Source organism: Tenrec ecaudatus, chromosome 3, assembly GCF_050624435.1.
Source record: "Tenrec ecaudatus isolate mTenEca1 chromosome 3, mTenEca1.hap1, whole genome shotgun sequence".
Taxonomy (NCBI): domain Eukaryota; kingdom Metazoa; phylum Chordata; class Mammalia; order Afrosoricida; family Tenrecidae; genus Tenrec; species Tenrec ecaudatus.
This window is the reverse complement of record NC_134532.1, coordinates 134366769-134394458: the sequence shown is the minus strand read 5'-3', so window position 1 is coordinate 134394458 and position 27690 is coordinate 134366769. Positions and strand designations below refer to the sequence as shown.

General features: G+C 43.6%; 1 protein-coding gene, 1 non-coding gene and 1 pseudogene across 2 annotated transcripts in view; 1 reads left to right on the top strand and 2 right to left on the bottom strand.

The window, feature by feature from the left end:
- Positions 1-6573, bottom strand: part of PPM1K (protein phosphatase, Mg2+/Mn2+ dependent 1K) — a 31737-nt gene extending 25164 nt beyond the window's left edge. The window contains exon 1 of the mRNA XM_075544028.1: positions 6435-6573. The gene's annotated coding sequence lies outside the window, so the exon portion shown is untranslated. The remainder of the gene's footprint in view (positions 1-6434) is intronic.
- A 109-nt stretch (positions 6574-6682) lies between these two features.
- LOC142442362 (protein shisa-5 pseudogene) overlaps positions 6683-27690 on the bottom strand; it is a 74493-nt pseudogene continuing 53485 nt past the window's right edge.
- LOC142443948 (U4 spliceosomal RNA) lies at positions 9760-9904 on the top strand. The gene has a single exon (XR_012783651.1). It is a non-coding gene; the product is annotated as a U4 spliceosomal RNA (small nuclear RNA).

Genomic DNA, 27690 nt, shown 5'->3' with positions numbered 1-27690 from the left:
TGTGCTAATTCGGCCTTTTACCACAGGGAGCAGGAACCGGAGGTTCAGGCCAAGGAGAAGGCGAGAAGGAAGGACATCAGACATCCCCAAGTGCTGGCCACACTTGCTAACTGCCCGTCAACCGCCCCCCCCCCGCCAGGTTTCCCAGACCCGTGACCAAAGTGTCAATGCTATGTGTGTCAGGAACGGGGCCACTAGGCACAGAACTGCCCTAGCCTGCAAAGACCCGCCCAAGGGCCATGCCACCCCTGTAGGCAAGCTGTCCTATGGCAGATAGCCAAGAGGGAGGATGCCCACAGGCCATTGAGCAGCTGCTCATTAACGATTGGCCCTGCCCAGTCAGCAAAGCAGCAGGAGAGCTGTAGCGGGTCTGGAACCTCAGCTGATCAATGTGGCAGCAAGGTCAGTGGGTGTCCTCCTAGACACTGGGCTGCCTGTCCTGCCCTCACCTTCCCTGGACTTCAGGCACCATTCACAGGTGAAACCCTGGAAGCTGTTGCACCCAGACCCCTCAGAAGTGGAGCACACAGACCAGCACCCCTGAGAGCTGTGGGGGGTGTTTCTCTGCCACCTCAGGACAGATGAGTGCCCCACAGAGAACTCTACCTCAGACCCCTCACAGTCTCAAAGCCAGTGGATGCTTTTACCCCACTCCTGGGTTTACAGGGAACAAGCACCCAGGCCTGTCAGTCTGAAGGATTTTTGCTTCCCATCACACTAACCAAACTCCAAGGGCACTGCCACCTCACAACCTTACCCCTGTCTCACCTAAACTGTTCACCTGTTTCTTTTTTCCAGAAGTTCTCAGGTTACCAAGGTCTCTGAACCAAGTGTGCCAGCTTCAGGACCACCATCTCCTGGACCACCTCAACCTTATCCATCCTGGGCTCTGAGTGGACGACCCCTTCCAGCAGAGTAGGAAGGGTGTGGACCTAAAGCCCCACTCTGCCCCTTTAGCTAGCAGGAAGTAACTAGAGATGTCATTGCCCAGTACCCTAAAGATTTGGGTCCATATCTCTTCAGGGAGGAAATGTTAGGTAGCTAGCATAGGGACTGGGGTGTCCATTATGCATGCTCAGAGGTTCGAGCTTCAGGCCAGGAAGGGGTGGTACACCTATGTGGGCATTACGCCTGGATTGGCCCTTCTGGACCTGGTGAATTCAAGTCAGACAATGGGGTCGACCAGGTTAGTCGACCATGCCTCCCAGTGGAGGACCTGAAAATCCAGAATCCTGAGCCTTGTGGCCCCTTCGGCTTCTCAAACTGCTCCTCTGAGGTCATGCAGTGATCTCTGGCCTCCGGACTCCACGTGCCGGGGTGAGGGACCCTGAGGTGCCTGTGTAAACCTGAAACTTCTATCTTTCATAAAACTCACTTGGTTCATGATCCATGCTTTGGAGTGAATTCTTTCCTGAGCAAAACCAAGGACAGAGGTATATTTCTCCCAGGAGAGAGATCTAACATTTCCTCTAGCTGAAAGAGATCCAAAGAGGACCTTCACTTGTACAGAAAGCAGCCTTCAGCATGTTTTGCAGTCAGACCTTAAAAGAGGCAGTTTGGGCAGTATGCCCTTAAAGGGGCAGCAGAGGTGGCCTCAGCCATCTCCATTCTCAGGGGTCACACTCAGGCTCCTGGGAACTCCGAGAACACTTCCTACAGAAATGCATGGTCCTGGGGCATAAATCATTTTGGCTTACGTGGGTTTCCCAGTAACACTCTACATTCCTCTCTGAAGAAAACTGTTGCGCATTTCCAGACCCATAGCTTGCCTGACCAAATGATACCAAATAACCCATCACGTAAAACCGAAACTAACACTGACAGAGAGTGTTCACGGTCACAGTTCAAAGCTATAGTGGCTTGACGCTTAGATGCTGAGCGCAGCACCTGGGGGAGGAGCTTGAAAGCAATGCCAAACAAATGCCAAATGCGAGTTTCACTTTTCACGGGCTACCTCTATAGAGAATGTCCTGTGGTGCATTTCAAATGATAATGCAATCTAACAATAGAAATCCTAATTATTAACAGGGATCATGTACAAAGTAGCTTTATACCATATAGATAAAAGATACCTTATACCAAACTCCCTGCTGCCGGCCTCATGCCAACTCCTAGTGACCCCACAAGGACAGAGCAGAACTACCCCTTTGTGTTCCTGAGACTAAATTCCTTCTTTCTCCAGTAGAGCGGCTGCTGGTTTTGAACTGCTGACCTTGCAGATCGCAACCCAATGTGTGACCCATTATGCCAGCAGGGTTCCTTGACCTAATTTTTTTTAAGTATTAGGGGAGAGGGGCGGGTGCAGATGTCACAGTAAGGGTATAAAATTGCTATGCCTGTTTCTGTTTTCTTCAAACTCCATTTGATAATCCCTCCAGAGTAGCTAATTTTTAGAAAAAGGAGGCGTTAACCCTGGTGCATTTGGGATTTGAGTCAAGCTCCTCTTGAAATGTTGAAAAGCAGGTCAAAAGGGCAGTTTGCTGTGGTCACTAGAAGCAACTGCCAAAATTCTTCAGGAGTTTGAAGGACTCAAGTACTAGTGAAGCCTGCTTAAATTACCTCCAGCAAAACAAGCTAAAGAAAGCATTCATACCTGCCCACTTTAAAGCGGTCCTCCCATCTGGTTATATTAACATGACTAGACGCCCACATGAGAAACACAAGGATATTTCGGAAAGTCTAAAAGCAAATATCCCTGATCTAAGAAAGGACCTGCACAAATCTGTTTATTGCATCCCAAGAAATTCAAATGATAGGAAAGCTTCCACAATGTATTTCTCTGCCTGGGGAGTTGAGAAAGAATGAATATGTCTTATCTCCCCACGGGAAACCCCAAAACACACGGCAGCCACAACAATTCTTGAGTGAGAAAGGAAGTAGCAGAGGCCCACCGGACTTCCCCTAGGCTGGATGTGGAAAAGTACGCATTATTGTAGTCCTGTAGGTGACCTTTAAACTGTTCAGTTCACGTGGACCCACGCCACAGATCATCCCCCTTAGACTTCCTTGGACAGACATGTTTCCCTCCCGTTCTGTACTATAGGACCAGCACCCTCCTCTTCCTACTTCACCACGCCTCCAGGGGAGGGAGATGTGTGTGATGGTGGCCCTGGAGACTGATGCGCAACATGTGTAACTCAATTTCTAGTGATAGTGGTGGGAAATAGGCACTGATCATGGGTGATGGCTACATGTGGAATATAAAACTGTAAATTCACTGCCATCAAGTCAGTGTCAACTCATAGCGACCCATCTGTGGGTTTATGAGACTGTAACGGGTTACACATGTAGACAACCCAGTCTGTCTCTCTCAGAGGTGCGAGTGGTTTCAAATTGCCGACCACGAGGATCACAGCTTAAAAAGTAGCTACTACGCCACCAGGCCAAAGTGGATGCCACTCAATTGTAATGGATGCCACTCAATTGAAGGCAGGAAAAACATTGAACTGGCAATTGTTGGGTTCTATACATTTTACAACAATAAGTTGCCTAACTGAGCTGTTTTAAGATCCAGTGGTGCACACTAAACCTACAGGGTGGGGAGAGGGGCCGGCCTGGCACACCCACACAGAACAAATCAAGAGAAAAAAAGAGAGTGAGGGACTGCATCCTGTACTGCCCACCAAGCCCTGAGGATGACGGCTCTGCATGGAGCTGCTAAGTCACAGAGAGGACTATAGGGCCAACAACTCAAGACATGATGTCCCCTTGCTGGAGCACACTGCAACAGAAGACAATACAGGGGACACATGACAGGGAGTGTGTCCAATCTCAGCTGACACCCACCCCCATAGTGGGGTGAACCAAGAAGAGAACATACAGATAAGCAATGGGAGTACAGCAAAGCCACAAACCCCTGAGGAGGCCCTCAAATAGACTTCAGGCCAGGGCGGGCAGGTTCCAGAACCCCCCAGGACCAGTGGGGAGATACTTATAAAAGTAGGCAGACAGACCTGGAGTTATGTATGCTTTTTTGGTTTTGTTTGACTAGGGTTTTTTTTCTCTCTCTTTTTATTCAATCTTTTGTTTCCTTTTTGTTTTGTTTCTGTTGTTTTGCCCACACATGTAAGATAAGACTGGGAAGCAAGGTCGAGGAGAAAGTAACTAGATGATGGCTCCAGAGGGACTTGGGGGAGGAGGCAGGGGAAGGGAAGAGTGAGCAAACAGCTCCATGGACAGGGGAACAGCTAGGAAATTAAAATCAACAACAAGGAGGATGTAGAGATCTCAGTGGTGTTGGAGAAACAGCAATTGAGCTGAGAGGAATTACTAAGAGGCTGAAAGAAGGGCAATGAGTGTGATTGGGGGTGGGGCGTTGGAGGAAGGTAAAAGGAAACAGGAAAAACCTAGGAAGCAAAGCTATGGATAGAGATATAAACATAGGTGTGTACATACGTCAATATATTAAATTTTAAAAATAGAGGTATTGCCCTATGTACATATATTTGCATGGCAATACATTGAAGAAGTGGATATGCAAGAACACTATGTTCTAACAACTTAGCATTCTGTGATGCTCACTGTCCCGGCATGATTGATGAAGACAAATGAAAGCAAATATGGTGAAGAAAGCTCATGGTGCCTGGCTATCAAAAGATGTAATGCCTGGGGTCTTCCAGGCTTAAAGTTAACAAGCGGTCATCTAGCAGAGAAGCAACAAGCCCATAGGTAACAGCCATCAGAAGACCACCCCCCCAAATAAAAACATATCATTTTGAATACAAGGGGTTCAGGGCAGAAACCCAAAACCCATCTGTAGACAGTGGGACATACACTTGAAGAAGAATCACAAGGAAGGGATGAGTCAACCAGGATGCAGTATAGCACCGATGAAACACAATATTCCTCTAGTTCTTTGAAGCTCCCTCACCACCCCACTATCATGACCCTGTCCTGCTTTTCAGTTCTGGCTAGATGGAGTTTATACACCAAAGCAGGTAGCGATAAGAACTCACAACACAGGGATACCAGGAAGGTAGGAGGAAGGTGGGGGGAGGAGGGAAAACCATTTGCAATGATCAACGCCACCCCATTCCCAGGGGGCAAACCACAGAAACGTGGGTGACAGCAGTCTGTGTAAGATATGAAAATAATAATAATTTATAATTCATCAAGGGTTCACGAGGGTGGGAGCATGGGGGAGCTGATACCAAGGGTTCAATAAAAAATAAATGTTTAGAAAATGATGGCAACATATGTATAAATGTGCTTGATACAATTGATGCATGGATGTGGTAAGAGCTGTAAGAGCCCCCAAATAAAATGATCTTTAAAAGAAAAAGATCCAGCGGTCTCTCTGCTCATCTCCAGTAAACAGACACACAGTGACACTCGCGTTCTTCATTCTTCTTTCAGGCACACCACCACACCATAACAATCTGTTACATCCAAAGCCATTCCAAAGCCATCTGACCACCTCATTCTATGCACAGGCGGTGCCGGAGAGTGCAAAGCCTATGGCCTTGTTGCACATTCACAGAAAGCCAGGAGAGCTTTAGGGCACTCGCAATCCTCTGGCCATTTGTACGCAGAGCCTTGTCTTTGTTCCTTCCGGCGAATTCTAGAAATTTTCAGACAGCAGCTACAAGCCTTGAGATCATGGTTCCTCTCCTGGCAAATGAAATCCCCGAGCCCACAGATCAAAACCAATGAGACGTTTGCATCCTTCTCGACAAGGATCCCCTGTAAGTCCATCCCTGGGCAGTTCATGATCCTGGACTCTAGGCTGCAGCTTCTGGCCGTGGCATATGCAGCTAGAACACCCTCCCCAAGCGCCACACCCCAGCACTGGCAGATGCCTTGGTTCTCCCAGTACCTTCTGCCGCTGGGTCTCCCACGTCCCAACCTCTAGCTCTTATACAGATCCCAGGCGTCGCCCTGTCTCGCTCGCTTGGGCAGCAGCAGCAGCTGCGGCGACAGGGCCCTGCTCCCTTCAACAGCATCCTTGCTTCCAGGGGCTTAGAGCTGGGCGCCCTCGGAGTCTCACTGGAATAAACGCAGGCAGGCGAGATGGGAGCGGGCAAGTCCTGCTTCCCTTTCATCCTCCCTGCCCGCCTCCCTCCGCCCTGGGAATCCCCACCTCTCAGACCCAGCCCACCCTACCCGCTGGAAGATAGGTACCACATGCACCTTCAGAAAGGGTCAAGTTCAAGGCTTGGCGTGCGATCTGGACAGGAAACGCCACTAGTGGGCCGCACGGCGACAAGGCTCTCTCGACCTCAAAAGGGAAGAGAGATTTGCACCGCGAAGAGCGTTTGACTGTGGGGCTTGGTCCCAGGGGTCTCCTAATGAAAGCAACCCCCCTTCTTTTTAAACCGCCCTTCCCTTTAATCTCCACTCCAGGGGGCTGGGGCCGATGGGGTGAGCCCCGGCCAATAAATAACATTATAAACGGTTAGCAGAAATAAAGGGATCGCGTTCTCTTGGCCGCTTACCTCGTGGTTATGTTCCTGCGAATGTGTTCATTAGCCAACGGAGGGGAGGGAAGGGCGTTCTCGGCCTGTCAATGAGATCGCCCCCTCCGTCGTCCTAATCTCCAGAGCAGGCTTGCCTGCTGGAAATTCTCGAAAATAGTTCAGTGCTGTTGGCCTGATGGCCAAGGAGGGGAGTCTGTTTCCGCGGACTGACAGCTACGCCCGCCAATCGGCGCCGGGCGAGTTGGCGCGGAGGCCGCCGGCGGCAGCTAATCACAGACGCCGCTGGGAACGAGCCTCTCCCGCAACCGCACTTGGACTTCGCACACATGCAGCTGCACTCGGCAGAGCGACGCGGACCGGGCCCAGTGGCGGCTGGCGACGGCGCCCCGCCCTCCACGGGCCTGGGAGCGCGGGCCAATAAAGGGGTTCCTGGTGCTGGGTGGGGCCGCGGGCTTTGCACCAAGCCGGGGTGTAGAGGAGGAGGGTGGGGCGCTGTGGTCAAGGGGGCGGGGTTGTGACCACTAAGACACCAAATGCCTGCACTGGCAGTCCTTCTGTCTCAGAAAGTCTACCCGTTTCCTGCTGTTCTTTAAAACGTTCCTGTGAATCGTTCTTTGCTCGCCATCCGTGCTCTTCAATACTCTAAAGAGGTCGTGTGCAGGAGTATTTAACGCAAGGTGTCGTGTGATCTCGTGACTGCTGCTTCCAGGAGCATTGGTTGTGGAACCAAGCAAGAAAAAAATCCTCCAACCTTGCACTTGCCAAGGATTTGGGGTGGTTGCCAGAATATCACACCCTTATTATTTCAATGTACTTCTTGCTTTATTGAGTTATATATTCATCTGGTAGGCCTCGTTCTGCCATTGCCAGTGAATATTATTGAAGTTTGCCTTATTGCCAACACCCTTTGTTTGTGTAAATAGCTTCCAGCCACTTAAGAATTTAATCTGTACGCGTCAATAATTCATGTATTGTTGTCGATAATCTCCTTTTCTCAACTCTGTTTTAAATGCCTTGCCAATTGGCTTAATTAATGACATTTTCAACAGACTGGCTTTATACCCCATGGAGATGATTGATAATGTTCTCTAAAATAAAATGGCAATGATGTCTCTAAGTTGAACCAGAGACATATATAAACCCTAGATATATAAGTGGATGTGGGGTTAGCACTTAAATCTAGCACCAGCCCCCCCCCCAAAAAAAATAAGCTTTTATGACATGGGCCTGCTTGGTACTCACCCTTGTGAAGAGATCACTGAAGATACGGGTGCTACAGCAAAATGTAGTGAAGAAATTTGATGGTGCCTGGCTATCAGAAAAATAGAATCTAGGGTCTTATAGGCGAGTCTTCAAACAAGTAGCCATAAATCTAAGTGAGGCGTCAACTAAGTCCACATGGAATAAGTACAGCAACCTTTGTGATCTGGGGATTGAAAATGATAAAATCCAAACACAAAGGAGGAAATGGTATCCGAGCTTAAATTGTAAACACCTGGTTTCCAGAGGCTATGGATTACAGCAAAGCCCCCAACCCATTTGCAGGGTCCACACATGAATTAACCCTCCAGTGATTTCCCTCGAATCATAGTCATGGGATGTGAAAAGCTTTGTTATCAGACAGAGTGTTGTGGAGATTCCCGTAGTAGAAATAGCAAGGTGAAAATGTAACAACTGATTTGATTCTTCCCTTTGGCTCATTTAAAAGTTTGTTTATTAAATCATTTTATTGGGGCTCATACAATTCTGATCACAATCCAAACATACATCCATGTGTCAAGAACATATGTACATTTGTTGCCATCACCATTCTCAAAACATTTGCTTTCTACTTGAACCCTTAATATCTGCTGCTCATTTTCCCCCTCCCGCCCCACTCCCCCCTAACTCATGAACCTTTCCATCATTCATAAATTATTATTATTTTGTCATATGGTACACTGTCTGATGTCTCCCCCTGCCTTCTTCTCTGCTGTCCATCCCCCAGGGAGGAGGCTATACGTAGATTCTTGTAATCAGTTCCCCCTTTCTACCCCACATTCTCTCTACCCTTCAGACATTGTCACTCTCACCACTGGATCTGAAGGAGTCATCTGTGCTAGATTCCCTGTGTTTCCAGTTGCTATATGTACCTATGTACATCCTCTGGTCTTCCAGTTAAGGGAAAAAAAGAAATATACACATGGATTAAGATTTCGATTTGGATCACTTGTTGTTCCCTTATCCCTGGGTTTGGTAACACCACTTCCTTTCCCCCCACCTCCTCCTCTCCCATGTCTCCCCAGAAATGTTGGTCCCATTGTTTTCTTCTCCAGATTGTTCATCCAGCCAATCTTCTTTAGACAGATCTGCGGAGATAATAATATGCACAAAAACAAGACAGAGCAAAATCAAGCAACAAAATAAAACAACAACAAGCCAATGACAAAAACAAAACACAACAAGAAAGAAAAACTTGTAGTTAGTTCAAGAACTTTTTGTTGGTCTTTAGGAGTGCTTTCCGGAGGAGTCTGATGGGATACCAAGCCCTGACCCCAAAGTCTATTTTTGCTATTTCCTGGGGATTTCGTTGCTCTGTTCCCCTTGCTAGTCTGTTCCATGCCCTTGGTGTTTTTGCCTCGGTGTAGTGGGAGGAGATTGGGAAGAATTCCCACACTGTGTCTCCAGTGTTGTCCCCTATAGCACTATGGGTCAGTGAGGGATGTCGTATCTCATAGTGGGGCTAGCCATATGGTCCTCTCTGTGCATTGGCTGCTCTGAGTGGGAATATGATCCTCAAGGCTTGGTGGGTCAGGTTGTGCTCCACCCCCACCCCCCACTTCATTTGCTCCTGTGTGCTCTGATCAGATATGTCCCTGAGCTGCAGCTCCCTGCACTGTCATCTGAAATAAATTCATATCATTGTGAATAAGGGGTGTGTGGAGTGGAGACACCAAGCCCATCTGTAGGCAATTAGACATCCCCTTACAGAAGGATCACGGGCAGGAGATGAACTAGTCAGGGTGCAGTGCAGCAACGATGAACCATAGAACTTTCTCCTAGTTCCTAAATGCTTCCTCCCGCCTCCCCGCCACCCACCTCCACACTATCGTGATCCCAATTATACCTTACAAATCTGGCTAGACCAGAGGATGTACATTGGTACAGATAGGAACTGGAAACACAGGGAATCCAGGGCGGATGATCCCTTCAAGACTAGTGGTAAGAGTGGCAATAACTGGGAGGGTGGGGTGGTAAGGGAGAACCAATTACAAGGATCTATATATAACTTCATCCCTGGAGCATGGACAACAGAAAAGTGGATGAAGGGAGATGTCGGACACTGTAAGATGTGACAAAGTATAGCTTTGCACAATCAGTGGCAATATCACAGCAAATGAGATTTACTAGAGGCACGATTATTGCTAATTGAAAACTTTTCCCAATACCCCGCCATGACATCTTGAAATATAGTTGGCATTGGCAATTTTTGACAGACTCCACGGAGACTGAATAATCTGGTATAAAAGTAAGTTGTACTTTCTTCATAATTTTTCCAGGTATAAAATATACCTTTTAAGTTACAAGTACTCCAGCTGGGTTCTTTTGTCCGTGTTTGCTAGTAACTCAAGTATGCTGGGCAGAAGTGTTGTTTACAGGTTTTGTAAATTAGAGACGATTTTGCTGTTAATGAGTTTTTTATTTTCTTGGCTTATAAAACCTACTTAATGGAAAAATATGACAAAATGATAATTTGTAAATTATCAAGGGTTCATGAGGGAGGGTGAAGTGGGGAGGGATGGGGAAAAATGAGGAGCTAATGCTAGGGGTTTAAGTGGAGAGCATATGTTTTGAGAATGATGAGTGCAATGAATGTACAAATGTGCTTTACACAGTTGATGTATGTATGGATTGTGATATGAGTTGTATGAGCCCCTAATAAAGTGATTTTTAAAAACGATTCCAGTAAATCCCCTCTGAACACAGACCAGGGATGTGAGTAACCTTGCTATCATATAAAGTGCATTGGAAAGCGAATTGTTGCAGATATAGTTAGGTTAAAATCGAACACCTAAAAAAATTAACACCTTATCATTTGATATCCCTTTTGACCTATTTAAAAGTTGTTCTAATTTTTAATATTTTTGTTTTCTTTTCGACTCGGATCTTTTCTCTACTTTGTTATTGTAGCTAGCTTTTTTGTGTTTTTGTATGTTTCTTGGTACATAAAATGCAGGATGAATGAATCTATAGAAACTTAATGGTTCTTTGGGAGTGTGGCAGGGAGGTTTGAGAAAATTGAGAGTTAATAACAAGAAGTATAAAAAAGCTAATGTTCAGGAGCAAATGAAGGGGGAGGAAGAGAGAGTGGAGCACAACCTGGCCTGGCCCACCAAGCCTTGAGGACGATATGCCTGCGCAGAGCAGCTAATGCACAGAGAAGATCATATGACTGAACCCACTATGAGACACAGCATCCCTCACTGACCCATAGCCCTATAGAAGACAGCACTGGAGGCACAGTGTGGGAATTGTGCCTAATCTGACCCCACCACACGGAGGCAAAACACTAAGGGCGTGGAACTGATCAGCAAGGGGACCAGAGCAAGGAAGTCTCGAAGGAGTACCAAAAATGGACTTCGTGGCCAGGGCATCGCACCCCATCAGACTCGACTGGAAAGCATTCCTACAGGTGAACAAACAGACCTTGAGCTACGTATAGGCTTTTCTTTTTTTGTCATTATTTTGTTCCTGTTTTGTTTTCTTTGTTGCTTTATTTTGCTGTGTCTTCTTTTTGTGCATATTATTATTTCTGCAGGTCTATTTAGATAAGATAGGTGGGATAAACAATCTAGAGGAGAAAACAACAGGACTGACAGTTCTGGGGGGGCACGGGAGAAGGGGAAGTGGGGGGAAAATAAGTGGTGTTTACAAACCCAGGGACAAGGGAACCAAAAGTGCTCCAAAATCAGTGGCGTGGAGGGTGTAAGAGGCCTGGTAGGACTTGATCGAGAACAATGTAACCGAGAGGAATTACTGAAACCCAAATGAAGGCTGAGCATGATAGTGGGACAAGAAGAAAGTAAAAGGAAATAGAGGAAAGAACTAGGAGTCAAAGGGCATTACAGAGGTCTAAATACAGGCATGTGCATATGTAAATATATTTATATATGACAATAGGGAAATAGATCTATGTGCATATATTTATAGGTTTAGTATTAAGGTAGCAGATGGACATTGGGCCTCCATTGAAGGACACCCTCAGTATAAGAACACTTTGTTCTATTAAATTGACATTCCATGATGTTGACCTTCCCAACACGATCGCTGAAGACAAATGAATACATAAACAAATGTGAAGAAAGCTGATGATGCCCGGCTATCTAAAAGATATATAGTCTGGAGTCTTAAAGGCTTGAAGGTAAACAAGTGGCCATCTAGCTCAGAAGCAACAAAGCCCACATGGAAGAACACACCAGGCAGTGTGATCATGAGGTGTCGATGGCATCAGGTATCAGCATCAAAGAACAAAAATCATATCATTGTGAATGAGGGGGTGTGCGGAGGGTGGACCCAAAGCCCATCTGTAGGCAACTGGACATCCTCCTTACAGAAGGGTGGCAGGAAGAGAAGAGCCAGTCAGAGTGCAGTGTAGCAATGATGAAACATACAATTTTGCTCTAGTTCTTCAATGCTTCATTCCACCTAAGTATCATGATCCCAATTCTACCTTACACACCCAACTAGACCAAAAGATGTACACTGGTACAGACAGGAACTGGAAACACGAAGAATCCAGGACAGATGAACCCTTCAGGACCAGTGGTGTGAGTGGTGATACCGAGAGGATAGAGGGAAGGTGGGGTAGAAAAGGGGAACCGATTACAAGGATCTACATATAACCCCCTCTGTGGGGGATGGACAACAGAAAAGTGAGTGAAGAGAGATGTCGGGCAGAGTAAGATATGACAAAATAATAATTTATAAATTATCAAGGGTTCATGAGGCAGGGAGGAGGGAGGAGGGAGGGGGAAAATGAGGAGGTGATACCAAGGGCTCAAGTAGAAAGCAAATGTTTTGAGAATGATGAGGGCAACAAATGTACAAATGTGCTTGACACACAGTGGATGTATGTATGGATTGTGATAAGAGTTGTATGAGCCTCCAATAAGATGATTTAAAAAAATAAAATGTGTACAAATTAAAAAAAAGAGTTGCATGAGCCCCCATAAAATGATTTTTTTTAAAAGAAAGTGAATGTTCCAAAATTTATTGGGATAATGATTATACAACTCTTCTTGGTATGAGTGAACTATTAGATTGTATGATATTTGTATTGTATCCCCCAAAAACTGTTTATCAGAAAAAAGATGTACAGTTTTGGAAACCCACAGGGACATTTCTAACAGTCCCGTAGGGTCACTCTGGTTCAGCATTGACTTGTGAATTAGGTAAGAGTTTCTGCAGGCGGGCACTTACCAGTCAGTGATTAGAAAGAATTCTCCTGGGGCCCATTCTTCGTGGAGATCCCAAGTGGATTCCATCCTTTCCCTGTCATCATAGCCTTCCACAAACCTAATGCTCAGAATCTGAAACTCTCCTTTTCACCGATCCTCTACTTTGCCAAGCATATCTTTAGATAAAGGTGTGAAACGTACCTTTACGGGGAAGGGTGCTTCTCTTCAGGGGGATGGTTAACTTTTGGAACGAATAATAGTTAACCGCGTAATGAACCCACTGTCACTGTAATATAAGATGCATTTTCAAATATTCTGTTACCAATACATATCTACCACAGTTAAAACATATTCACATCCCGTTCTAAAGTGGCCCGTGAACTTAGTTTAGAAGGAAGTGCATTCATTAACTGTGAAATGAGTACAGAAATGAATGTTCCAGGCAAGAGCGGACAGCAGAGCAAAGATCCTGGGCTTGGGCAGCTGGCATTTTGGAAGACAATCAAGCCTTCCAGTGTGTCTCTAGCTTCGTGAGGAGGTGGGAGCAGCCTGGCATGAGTAGATGAGGCAGACAGGGGCAAGACCTCGGAGTCATGCCATTGAGCTCGCTTTATATATTTTAAATTTATGGAGTCTGCTCAGGCTTTGTACACAAAGCGGGGAAAGCCTCTAATGTGTGGAGAACTGCTAGAACAGGCTGTTGAGTGAATGGTGAAGAGTCAATAGTAGATGCATCTCAAGGTGACAGGTTGTGGGAAACAGGACTTGGAAGAGAGTGTATTTGGACAAACCCTCAACACAAATGCTTCAAGGAGTCTGGGAGTCTGGGGCTGCCATAGGGGGCAAGCTTCACATCCGTAGGTTGGAGATGCGTGCCAGTCACATTCTCCTAAGTAAAATTTATTCCCCTCAACGTTCCCCCAGGATAGTGCCAATTTTGTTGTGCTGTTTACAAGGACATGGTCGCTTGCTCTTCTCTCAAAGGGTAACTGCTTGAAGGCTACTTCCCTGAAGGTTGGCTGCCATCAAGAGCAATCAGAGCCTATTGTCTGCCGCATGCTAAGTAGGGCCCGATCCTGTACCTTTGTGTCACATATGTGCATCTAGTTCAGCGATTCTCAATCTGTGGGTCGCTACCCCTTTGTGAGCCGAATGACCCTTTCACAGTGGTTGCTTGATTCATAAGAGTAGCAAAATTACAGTGATGAAGTAGCAATGAAAATAATTTTATGGTTACAACGTGAGGAACTGTATTAAAGGGTCATGGCATTCGGAAGGTTGAGAACCACTGCTCTAGTACCTGCCCTTCCTACTGCATGTATACTCCTAGCCTGACCCCCTCATGTTCTGTGAATACAGCCCCTTCCTGTTTGCTCTGTGCTTAGCAGGGCTTGCATGCCTGAGATTATGTAAGGCTGGAGAGAATAGATTATTGCCGCATTCTGGTTCTGGTCTCCATCAGAAGAGGTGGCCCCCTTCATGCTTTGTCTCGTGTCTCTTTAATTTACCCCCCAGTCACACAACTGCCCCTTAGGACACATCTGGATGTGGGGCTGGATCCCACGGAAGATGACTGGGTTTGGACTATGGTAATGCCACTGGAAGTAGACAGAAGCAGAGTGACTGGAGACTTTCAAGGTAAATGAGTATTAGCTCATTTTGCCTCCTTAGGTGTCCTTGTCCAGCAACAGCCGTTCTGAATCCAGTTCACCGAACACTCCGTTCAATGTCCCAGTGTACCCCGCTTGGTTCATCACACCGATGGCTCTCAAATCCCAATAATGACATCGCGGATTATTAGCTTGCGTTGACACTTGATTTCTGTGAGCTTTCTGGCATTCTTTAAAACTTATTATGAAAGCACATTGGTGTTCTGATGGCACAATTGATTGCCTGTTGGGGTGCTCCCACAGAGTCACAGTCTCAGAAACCCTAGCGAGCAGTTCTACGCTGCTCTGTAGGGTCACTGTGAGTCAGAATGGACTCCATGGCAATGGCTATGGAAGGATACTACATATGTAGAAAAGTGAACATATCCTACAGCTCAATACCTTTTCACTCTGTGTACCTACGCCACTAAACAGATCAACCTTCTCTCATGCCTCCTTTCTAACTTCTAACAACATAGATTAATTTTGCCCATCACTCACTCTCTCACTGCTATGGGTCAATGCTGACTTGTGCTTAATATATAGTGTCATAAAATGTGCCTTTTGTGTTTGCCTCCTTTAGCATTTAGTTTTTAAGATCCTTCTATGTTGTATGTACTGTGTTAGTTACATACTTGTGTTAGTCTTGGTAGATGCGAGAAATAAATCCATAGAAACTCACATGTGTGTAAGATAGAGGATTATAGACAAGAGTAATTGAATATTGAAAAAAACATCCCAGGCCAGTTCAGATCAAGTCCATAAGTCCGTATGTCTGATACCAATCTATAAAGTCCTCTTCAGACTCACAACGCACATGAAATGACAGGAAAAATAATCTCCTGTCAACTTGCTAAAGGAAGGACTCTAGCCCGTCAATCAGGCCATAGCTTGATGACATCATTTGCAGGTATGAAGGAGATAAATAGCTCTCTGATCCATCTTCCTGCTTACAAACTAGATGTTCTACACTGATGAAGCCAGAACCCTGGGACTGGAGGAGCCGTGTGGAGACCCACACCAGTGCTGAGATGCTTCCACTGCCACTGGATCCACACAACTCTCCACCCACTGGCCTTTGATCTTTCTTCCTGCATTCAGCATCATTGCATGTGCTGCATGAGCCTGAAGAAGAATTTATTGACTGGTAACAAACAAATGGGCTAATATCAGATTTACAGACTTGACCTGGACTGGGCTGGGATGTTATTTTAATGTACAATTGTTCTTTGAGATAAAGTTTTCTCTGACACACATGAGTGTCTATGAATTTGTTTCTCTAGTCTACCCAGACTAATACATGTACATATCATTCAATTTATTCATTGTGTGACTATACCATAGATTATAAATTCAACATTATAATGATTGGCATGAGGGTTGTTTCTAGTTTGGGTCTAATATGAAGAGCACTATTATGATCATCCTTGTATATGCGTTCCAGGAATGCCCCATCCTGTTGGGAAATTTTGATTATTGAATTTTAACTTCAATTCTGTCCACCAATACTATAATGCCATTACTGGTATAGGTCAAGCATTTGGACCCCTGTTGGGGACAAATTATGAAGGACATTGCTCTTATAAACGTGCCAAACTTTTTGCAACACCATGGAATCATTTGAGCTAGGAAATGTAAAATATTTTTATTAATTTTATTTTGGCTTTTTTTTTTATGCACTTTGGAATTGCTTATCCAGAAGTTTAGAAAAGCATGACTTGGATATTATCCTCTTACTATTGGATACTAACACACATTCACCTGCTAAGCAGGTCAGTTCAGGTGTCCTGACTAATATGCACATCATAGGTCTTATACAGTCCTGGAGCTCACAGTTAAAACTGTACCATTCTATGTCTTACTACAATTGACTGCAAATAAAGCCTTCAGCTTACTGCTTTAAAAGTTGAATGATATTTTGACAACTTTTGCTTTATGGAACATAGTAAAACATATTACAAAGAGTTTACCACAAGACTGTTTCAATATTCAGACCACCGCAGAATACCCAAAAGAAAGCAGAGTGTGATAGTCACGTAATCTGGTGTCAGTTTGGGACTTGAGGATTAAGAGTGAAGGGGTGGAGTCTAGTTATCAATTGAGTCATAGCCAATGAGGTTTCTGTGTGGCCATGGTTTTCTCCTGAGAATTCTGGGAACTTTGGTATTTCCTCCTTGGAGGTGGGAGACACCTCTCTCTCTCTCTCTCTCTCTCTCTCTCTCTCTCTCTCTCTCTCTCTCTCTTTCTCTCTCTCTCTCTCTCTCTCCTCACTTCCTTGGAGACTTTCTACTAACAAAGCTGACTCCCTGAGAGACATTCCTGAGGAGAAGCCACATGGGCCTACCCTGATGCAGCCAGAATCCTGGACCTGGAGAAGTCAGGTGGCGACCCTTGCCAGAGCTGAGATGCTTACAATATCACTGGATCTACAAGACTTCCCACCCACTGGCCTGTGATTGTCCTGCATTCGGCATCATTGCATGTGTTTCGTGAGTCTGAAGAGGACTTTATAAATTGGTGCCAAACATATGGGAAAATATCAGACTTATGGAGTTGATCTGAACTGGGCTGCGAATTGTTTCCCTAGCTTACCTGGACTAACACAAAGATGATACACAATTTTATAACTTCAAGTTGACCTATTTCCTTTTTCATTTCATAGTGGGAAGAACTGAACAATTCCTGAAAACAGGGGCTTCAATCTGAGTTGGAAGTGAGTCCACAGTAGTTTGGGTTTGGTTTAGATTATCAGGAAATTTTCCCCAAGATAGGTATCTTAGACTGGGTTCTCTACTGAAGCAAATCATCTCTCTCTCTCTCCCTCTTCCTCTCTCTCTCTCTCTCACACACACACACCACGCATACAAACTCATTTGTAAAAATAAATTTATAACAAGAATATGGTTCACACAGATGTAGGAGTGGCCCAGTTTTCACAGGCTAGTGGTGTAAAGGTGAATGAATCCAAGTTCAGCAGGTCAGATGGCAGGTCAGTGAGGGTTTCTGTGATTGGCATGTAATATGTAGGCCACTGGCTCAAGTCCAAAGGACTAGAATGAGCTAGATGGAAGTGAATGAAATAGACAGAGAATCCATCCAGTAAAAATCAAGCAAGAGCTCTTGACACATGGAATTCAGGACAGGTAAAACCCTCGGGAACAGTAGTGGGAGTAATGATATCATGAGGGTAGGGGGATGGGGAGGAAACGAGGAGAAAGGGAGAACCCATCACAAAGTTTTATATATACCCCCCTCCCCACCAAAGAGGCAAATGACAGAAATGTAGATGAGGGGCGACAACAGACAGTGTAAGATATGAAATAACAACAATAATATCTAATTGATCAAAGATTCACGGGGTGGGGGTGGGAAGAGGGAGAGGAAACGTGAGGAGCTGATACCAAGGGTCAAGTAGAAAAAAAAATTGGAAATGTTGATAGCAACATATATATAAGTAAGATCCCCTCAATAAAATGATTTTTTTTTTTAAAAAACCACTGTGACCTGAGTAAGGGGTTGATTTCCACCTGAATAGTGTTGCAGATGGTTAGTTGCTCTCTGAAGACCCTTTATGGGGGATTACTAAACCATAACTGCCAGACCACTAGAATACTGACCCCGGCAAATTGACACAAAACCTAACTGCATACTGATTGTAGGACTGAGGGTAGGTGGGTGGGATGGAGGCTTATAAAATATCAAGTAAAGGGCTAGCATGTTTGGGGAATTTTTCAAATTCGGAACATACATAAAATAAATATAATGTGTGTGGGGATGGGATGCAGTGTTACTTCCTTTTGACCCTCTTTGACCATCTTCTAATCTTTCGTGCTTCTAGGAGAATTGGGAATGATACCCACTCTTCTTAAATGCTTTAATGCAAGTATTTTCTGCTGAAGACTAACATGAGAAGTGGAATGAAAACAATAGAATGTACTCTACTTGATATTTTGTCAAAATGTAATCAAAGACTACTTAACTCAATTATTAAAAAGAAAGAAGGGCCCATTATACAGCATGTATGTCATTCAGATGCACCTATTGTGTTTTCAGATTAAGGTGTCTAGCAATGGGTTGCCTACTATCTTGAAAAAACAAAATTAATATTGCCAAATATTACAGTTTTGTTTATATTGTATAATTAAGTGTACAGCTTTCTTTTATTGTATATTTAAGAATAATGCTAATAACCTATATAAATTTAAGTGACTTGAGATTTAAAGTACAATCTGCTACTTAGCTAATTCATAAATTCAGAGGAAAGGTTTCTAAAGGCATAGGAACCGAATCTATCTTGTCTTCAAAACCTAGTAACTTTATATATCTCCTGTTAATTGAAACAGGTGTGTGTGCACATATCTGGTAAACCATTAGATATTTAAAGCTTTTTAAAATCTTTCTAATCAGAGAAGTGAATAAAACTTTTTTTTTGTCATTTGAAAATTCAAAGTATAAGGAAGGGAGGTTGGGGAGGGAGGGGGAAAATTGAGAAGCTAATACCAAGGGCGCGTATATTTTGCAAATGATGATGGCAACAAATGTACAAATGTGCTTGATGCAATGGATGTATGTATGGATTGTGATAACAGCTGTACAAGCCCTCAATAAAATGACTAAATATACATAAATTCTATAATTTAAAAAAAATAAAGAAAACTCAAAGCGATGAAAGCACGATTAGTGAAAGTGCTGCAGCAGCAGTTGTAAAGTAACCAAAAACCATGTTCTTTATTTACTGGTCTGTGGCCTTTATTGTGCTTTGGATCAGAATTCTTAAGAAGATTAATAAATAACTCCAGTCTTCATTTTTAAAAGAAAAAAAATCAAGTGAGGACCTAGGAATCTGTGTAAACCAGTTGAAATTTAACCAATTCTACCCACTTTTCTTAATGATTACTAGCCCTTCTATGATTTAAACACTACATAAGAATGAATTTTTAAAAACTAATAATACTCTAATGAATAATCAAAACGCCTTTTGCTGAAAAATTTGAAATGGATATTTTTGTATCTTTAGAAAAACAATTTTCCAGGTATCTGCCTATGTGGTACGTTTGACTTCATGCCTAAAACAAGTGCCTGGGATATTTTCAGGCCGTTTTCCATGGTTAGGGCTATTCTGGTGGCTGTGGATTATAAATTGGGTTGCTAACTGCAAGATCAGCAGTTGAAACCCACCAGTCGCTTTTCCTTGGTAGAAAGATGAGACTTTTTGCATCTGTAAAATTCTATATTTACAGCCTCAGAAACCCAAAGGAACAGCTCTACTCTGTCTTATAAGGTCTCTATGAATCAGCATCAACTTGGTGACAGTGAGTCTTATTGCTGTTTGGGATCTTTATTGCTAGATGTCACATCTTTATGCCACTGGGATAACTGCCGAAACATGGATGTAAATAAGTTATATATTTTGCTCTTCAGTCCAATGAAACTTCCACCAGTGATTTTTATTTTAACCTCCCTGGCAGTCTAATTATGTCAGTAATTTAGTACCCAAAGTGGTATATTATTTTGCATAAAACTTGTTGTATATTGCAGGCCTATAATTCTTAAGATATTTTCATTTTAATCTCTCTAGTAGACATTCCAGGTATGATAAACTTTCATACACAGTTAACATTTACCCTAAGCCACACTCAGGATTACTGCCAGGGAGGTTAAAATAGAATTTTAGGGGAACAGTACAGAAAAAGGATGAAATGATAGAGGAGATAAAGACCATACATCAAAGGGAATTAGCAGATCCACAGACTTCGCCAATCTACTGGAGGAGGCAGAGGACTACACCAGTGACCTAGAGGACAGCCAAATAGGCTTTAACAAATGCCAACAAAAATATAATAAGATCATCAGAGAAGCTTTAAAAAGTCTAAGAGCTATGTCTGATGTATGAAGGGGAACAACATCCAACAACACCCTTTGGTAATGGGATCACCAAAGGAAGGCACAACAAAGAAGTCATCTGCAACAATAGTGAGAGTGAATGAAAATCAGGCAACCATCCAGGAGGCTGAAGGACCACCAGCTAGACTGAATCCCAAGAAGAAGGGAGGTGCTATTTGTTTATGTTTTCATAGGCAAAGGAGATAGGTGAAGTTCTCTTCAACCAGCAAGGCCCAGAAGAAAGGAGGATGCTGATGCTATGACCTGCGAGTTTAGAGAACAGCCCAGAGATCCCTGTCCTGTTAGTGAAGTTATCTAATACATCAGGAAGACCTTGCAGACTTGTGAGAATGGCAATTGCTGCTGTCCTGATACTCAATCATTTCCGCCATTGCTGATGTTACCAGACAGACATTATCATAACTGAAAATTTTATACCATAGTGACTGGACTATTACAATAAACTGTTCTTTTGCTAGAAAATCAAATCATGGACTTGCAACATCAATTAATGTTAAAATGTGATTGGAATGTATAATTCCTTACGCATATAATAAGAAATTGCATGATTGGGATTTGATTAGAAAACATTTGCAAGGGCTTAAGGGAAACATTTAATTAGATGTTAATCAACTAAAAAAAGGATATTTTCCATACATTCAAAGACAGACTCAAGACATCCCCTGGCTCTGATATGATTAAACAATCGGATTGGACCTTCCACTTTGGTTCAAAGTACTGCTCATAGCCTGGGTTTCAGCCTAACAGTGCTGCTCATAATCATAATTTTTGTCCTGGGTATCATGTGTTGCTTCTATAGAAAGCTAAGGTGTATGAAGGAAAATCATACAGTCTTCATTGCTCTTTTGAATTTTGTGCATAAAGCAAACACTGGGGAGCAGAGAAAGGGAAGAGAGTGTATATTTATATATTTATTTTTATTTATTCTCATGCTAAGAAGCCTGGCGGACTGCGTGTCTAGAGGTGGAGGGAGGCCTTCACCCTTGTGAGTTATAGGGAAGTCCTAATCACATGCTCATGATAGTGTTCCCCACTTCACCCTTCAATAGGTTGCTGACTTCAAGTCATCTCTTACAAGCACATAACTGATTGCTGTATGACCATCAGCTTTAACTATAGAAGCAAACATTCCTAGTTTGCTCTATCTCTTCCCACCGTGGCATCCAACTCTCTCATACCTTTCCCCAATAGTAGATGGGCATGGAAAGATTTTATTCCCAACCTAGATTCAAAATGCTTGCCATAAGCCTGAATTTTTCACTTGGCTACTTTAATATTGTCATCAATTTTGTCTTGACAGCTTTCAAGGTATAGAAACTGACCATGTAGCCACGGTAGCTCCTCTTGGTTTTAATACATAAAACAAAAGGGGAAATTGTGAGATACAGAAAGATTTCTCCCAAGTTTTCTCCCCCAAATATATGCCAAACGTAGTTGCTTGCCACACACGGTAAATGACTATACACTTGGAGGTCAACAAAAGTAGTTCAGAGGTTATTCTCCCTAAGGGTTATAAGTCAACTAGAGCAGGGGTCCTCAAACTACGGCCCATGGAATGTATGCAACCCATAGAGGATATTTATCCAGGTTGCTGGGTGTTTTTGCCCCATTTTTTTAACTTCAAAATAAGATATGTGCAATGTGCAGAGGAATTTGTTCAGTTTTTTTAAACTATAGTCCGGTCCGCCAATGGGCCTGAGGGACAGTGAAATGGCCCCCTGTTTAAAAAGTTTGAGGACCCCTGATCTAGAGCAATCCAACTGTATAGTCTGTTCCACCCTAAATAGGGCTCACTCCCTTCTGATAAGGAGAGTAGTAGCTTGTTCCCCTGAAAGAGAGCCCAAGGAGGTCAAGCCCACTCAAGAGTGACCAAGGTTAGGCTGCCATATTGAGTCTAGGGCCTGCCCTTTTTGTCATATGTGCACCCGTAGTCCCTCCTTTTCCTATAGCATGTATACTGCTAGCTCATCCCCTTCCAGTCACACTTATGCCTACTGTACAACCCTTTCCTGTGATATATGTCTTTACCTGTAATTAAGGGCTTGCACACCCCCAAAAGATATGTAAGCCTTGGTTAGTAATAAATCTCTCTCGCTCTCCTGCCCTCTCTGCCTACGCTGTATGTGGACCTGGCTGTTGAGATCCTGGTCATCCAGGAGGGGATCATGCTACCATGAAATGTGTATGACTTCTTTATTTTACTCTCTCTCTCTCTCGTCTCTCCCATTTCTCTGTGACTTTATTATAATCTTTATATGTTTTAACGGTACAATTGTGCATACTGAACTCATGATAGTGTGAGGGGCTGGCTTCCTCACCATATGATATCCAATTAAAAAGGAGGGGAGAAAAGAAATAAAAAGAAATGGGTACTGGGGGAACAGGGTACTAACCCACCCAAGGGAAAGAGGGACCAGACTTTAACCCAGTGCTCCAGGATGCGAATGCAACTTACCGTCATGGAGTAGGGAACCAGTGGAGAGTTCTCAGGGGCTGGCCCCAATTCCAACTATGGGGACACCTGACCCTCCTCACAGAAGGATTTATTTCAGAGGACAGCACTGAAGCTGCAGCTCAGGGAGAGGGACATGTCTGATCAGAGCACACAGGAGCAAATGAAGGGGGAGGAAGAACGAGTTGAGCACATCCTGGCTCACCAAGTCTTGAGGATGATATTCCTGCTCAGAGCAGCCAATGCACAGAGAAGACCATATGACTGACCCCACTATGAGGCATGACATCCCTCACTGACCCATAGCCCTACGGGGGACAACACTGAAAACACAGTGTGTGAATTGCACTGGATCTAACACCACCACACCGAGGCAAAACATTAAGGGAGTCCAGCAGAACAGAAAGGGGACCAGAGCAAGCAAGTCCCAAAGGAGTACCAAAAGTAGACTTTGGGGTCAGGGCATGGCACCCCATCAGACTTGACCGGAAAACACTCCTAAAGGTCAACAAACACATCTTGAACTACTTACAGGCTTTTCCTATTTTTGTCATTGGTTTGTTGTTGTTTTGTTTTCTTTTGTTGCTTTGTTTTGCTCTGTCTTGTTTTTGTTCAATTATTATCTCTGCAGGTCTATCTAGATATAATAAGCGAGATAAATAATCTGGAGAGAAATCAATGGGACTGATGGTTCAGGGAGGGCATGGGAGAGGGAGAGGTGGGGGAAAGGAAGTGAGTGCTAATAACCACAGGGACAAGGAAGCAACAAGTGATCCAAAATCAGTGGTGATCAAGGGCAATGTAATGAAGAGGAATTACTGAAACCCAAATGAAGACTGAGCATGATAGTGGGACAAGAGGAAAGTAAAAGGAAATAGAAGAAAGAACTAGGAGGCAAAGGGCATTTGCAGAGGTTTAAATACAGGCAAGTGCATATGTAAATGTATTTATATATGACAATAGGGAAATAGATCTATGTGCATATATTTTAGGTTTAGTATTAACCTAATGCAAGAACACTTTGTTCTATTAAACTGGCATTCCATGATGCTCATCTTCCTGACATTATTGCTGAAGACAAATGGGTGCCTAAGCAAACATGATGAAGAAAGCTGATGGTGCCCAGCTATTAAAAGATATAGCGTCTAGAGTCTTAAAGGCTTGAAGGTAAACAAGCAGCCATCTAACTGAGAATCAACAAAGCCCACATGGAAGAAGCACACCAGGCTGTGTGATCACGAGGTGTCGATGGGATCAAGTATCAGGCACCAAAGAACAACAACAAAAAATCACATCATTGTGAATGAGGGGGTGTCCAGAGTGGAGACCCGAAGATCATCTGTAAGCAACTGGACATCCCCTTACAGAAGGGTTTCAGGGAGGAGAAGAGCCAGTAAGGGTGCAGTGTAGCACCGATGAAACATACAACTTTCCTCCCCTCAATTAGCATGATCCAAGTTCTACCTTAGAAATCTGGCTAGACCAGAGGATGTATACTGGTACAGTTAGGGACTAGAAACACATGGAAGCTAGGACAGATGAACCCTCATGACCACTGGTGAGAGTGGCAATACCAGAAGGGTGGAGGGAAGGTAGGATAAAAAGGGGAACTGATTACAAGGATTTACATGTAACCCCCTCCGTGGGGGATAGACAACAGAAATTTGGTGAAGGGAGACTCCAGACAGTGTAAGACATGACAAAATAATAATAATTTTTAAAGTATTGAGGTAGTTAGTTTATTGTGCCAACCTGGCCGATAAACACATGTGGGGTTAATTGAAGGGTGGAGAGATAAATGGCTTGGTGAGCCTCGCCTTTCTAGTTCTTGGGTCTCTTGCTTTGTGATGGTCAGACTAGGGTGCAGCTACATTAGCCAGTTCCCTGCTTCATCTGGCAAGTCTCCCGTCCTGCAAAGCATCCTTGAGGAGAAGCCACATGGATCTACCCTGATGCAGCCCTAAGTACTGGAGCACCCGTGAGGAGACCCCTGCCAGCTCTGAGATGCTTACACATTCACTGACTCGGCTTTCCTCCTGCAGTCAGCATCATTGCGTCTGTTTTGTGAGATGGAGGAGGACTTTGTGAATTGGTTTCGGACATATGGGTTAATGTTGGACTTATGGGCTTGGGCAGCACTGGGTTGGGATGTTTTATGGATGCGCACTTAACCTTTGTATAAAACTCTCCCTTATACATGAGTTTCTGTGGATTTGTTTCTCTAAAGTACCCAGACTATCAAAATTATCAAGGATTCATGAGGGAGGTGGAGGGAGGGGGAAAATGAGGTGCTGATACCAAGGGCTCAAGTAGAAAGCAAACGTTTTGAGAATGATGATGGCGAAAAATGTACAAATGTGCTTGACACACATGGATGGATGTATGGATTGTGATAAGAGTTGTATGAGCCCCGATAAAATGATTTTTAACAAAACAGAACTTTCCTCTATGTGTAATTTGTCTCCACAATGTAGAACACATATGTTTTGCCAGTACCAACCCACTGCTATGGAGCAGATGTTGACTCATAGCAACCCACAGCGACCCACAGGAAGGATGGAATTGCCTCCTTCATTTCCTGAGACTGGAACTGTTTCCAGGAGTAGAAATCCCTGTCTTTCTCCCAAGGAGCTGGGGGTTTCACACCGCTGAACCTGTGGATCTCTGCCCAGTGTGTACCATCCACGCCACTGCCGAGTGCCAGTGGTAAAAACATTTGAATTATCATTCCTTTTCCATCTCCGGCTTATCTGACCAGCTTCAACTATTTAATTTCACATGTGTCAGTCTTTCATATGAAACCTTGATGAAGATAATTGCATTTTAAGGTAGTTTAAATTAAAAAATTAAATTTTATTTCAAGCACAGAAGTTCAAAATCAAGGAAAATTTTTTTCTCACTTTCTATCTTCTAGGTAGTTCCTGGTCCCCCTTCTGGCTAATATATAGACCATGTGACTGATTCTGGCCAATGATGGTGAGTGGAAAGAATCAGTGCGTTTCTGATTTGGATCCTGCTCCAGTAGTGCGAACCATCCTCTGACATTACAGCCAATAGCATTCCAGATAATGCCTGCTCCTTCAGCTCACATCCCTGCCTAGCTATGAAGAGTAGTCTCCCTGGCAACCCACCAATGCCATGTAGCTTGAGTGAAAAACACACCTTTGATGTGTGAGCCATTGATAATTTGATGTTTGCTGCTGTATTTTAACCTCACCTCACCTGGAGCGTCCCAGTGATGTTCTTAGTTATACATCCAACAGCTAAGTCTTGGTTGGTGGTTCTAATCCATCCAGAGGTCCTTAAAAAAAGGGGGCTGTGTTGTTTTTGTTTTTGATGGTCTATTTTGCCAAGCATGGTGTCCTGTTAGGGACTGATTTCTCTTGATAACATTTTCAAATAAAGTGAAACAATGATTTTTGGTTTTACGTTGCACCAGGTTTGATACTAAAATCAACATGATCTTTGATTTTTTTAAAATTGAGATTAAGCAGAGGAAGTTAAAACACACCCACTGCGCTAGAGTCGGTGGGTTATGAATTGGATTGCTAATCACTGGGTCAGCAGTTCAAAACTCTCCACCACTCTATGGGAGAAAGAGGACATTTTGTACTCCTATAAATAGTTACCATCCAGAAATCCACAGGGGCACTTCTACCTGTCCTATAGGGTTGCAACAAACCAAATTGAATCTATAATAGTGAGTTGAGCAACCCCCTAAGACAGAATACTACTCATCAGTATTTCTAAGATGTTAAATCTTTACAGAAAAAGATGACTTCATCTTTCTCTAGCAAGGCAGCTGGTGGGTTTGAACCACGAACTTTTCAGTTAATAGCCATCAGCTTAACTCATGTGTTAACCAGTCTTCCCTCATAGGGAGATGATAGGAATGCATTTATGTATTATGGCTGCTGCAATGGGAAAGTATACTATTCTCTAAGTATTATCAGTGGAAACCGGAGGGTGTGGTGGCTAAGCTAACCCTTCTAAGTGAAAGGTGGGAGGTACAAACCCACTAGTCTTTCTTTCTGCTCCCTGGCAGATTTGCAGTCTTAGAAACCTTGTGGAGCAATTATACTGTCATTCTGAGTTAGAATCCACTTGATGACAATGAGTATTAACAGAGAGTCATATAACTTATCTTCCCTTGTCTTTTAAGATTTAGTCTGTTTTGAACCTGATACTATTCTGCCTAGAAATAATAGGGCAAGATAAAACAAGTCCACCGATTGGAATGTCTACTGGTATCATGGAAAGTATACTTACCTCTGGAGTCCAAGATTACTTTAGTACAATGTGACACCTTTGCAAGCATTTAGCCGCTCTGTATTCTGCTTCATCATCTGTAAAACAGTAGCAAACATAGTCTGCCCTTGTTGTCTTACATTTGACTACCAGAATTCAATTAGCTACAAGCAAATGTCCCATCAATACACATGAGGTTAGTACCTTGAAGCACACAGTATGTCTGAGGTGCGTCTAAATGCCCAGTTTTGGACAAATAATGAAACTACATGGAGCACATATAAAACAAGACATAAACAAATTAAAATTACTATTGTATACTTCTAGTTGAGAGACATAGTGTAGAATGTCCTATTGAGAAGTACACCTGTGGCAGTGTTTATTGCCATGTAATGTGTACTGTCACATAATAGGTACTGCTGTTAGCATATGTCTGAAAGGGCAAAAATCCCCTGATGTTATTCAAGAATAGTAAATACTCTCCTTGTCAATAGACTGGAAATAAATATTTGAGTAACTACCGTCATTTTTAGCAGATGGTGAACAGCTCCAGCTACACAGTATTTAGGGGAAAATGCCATCAT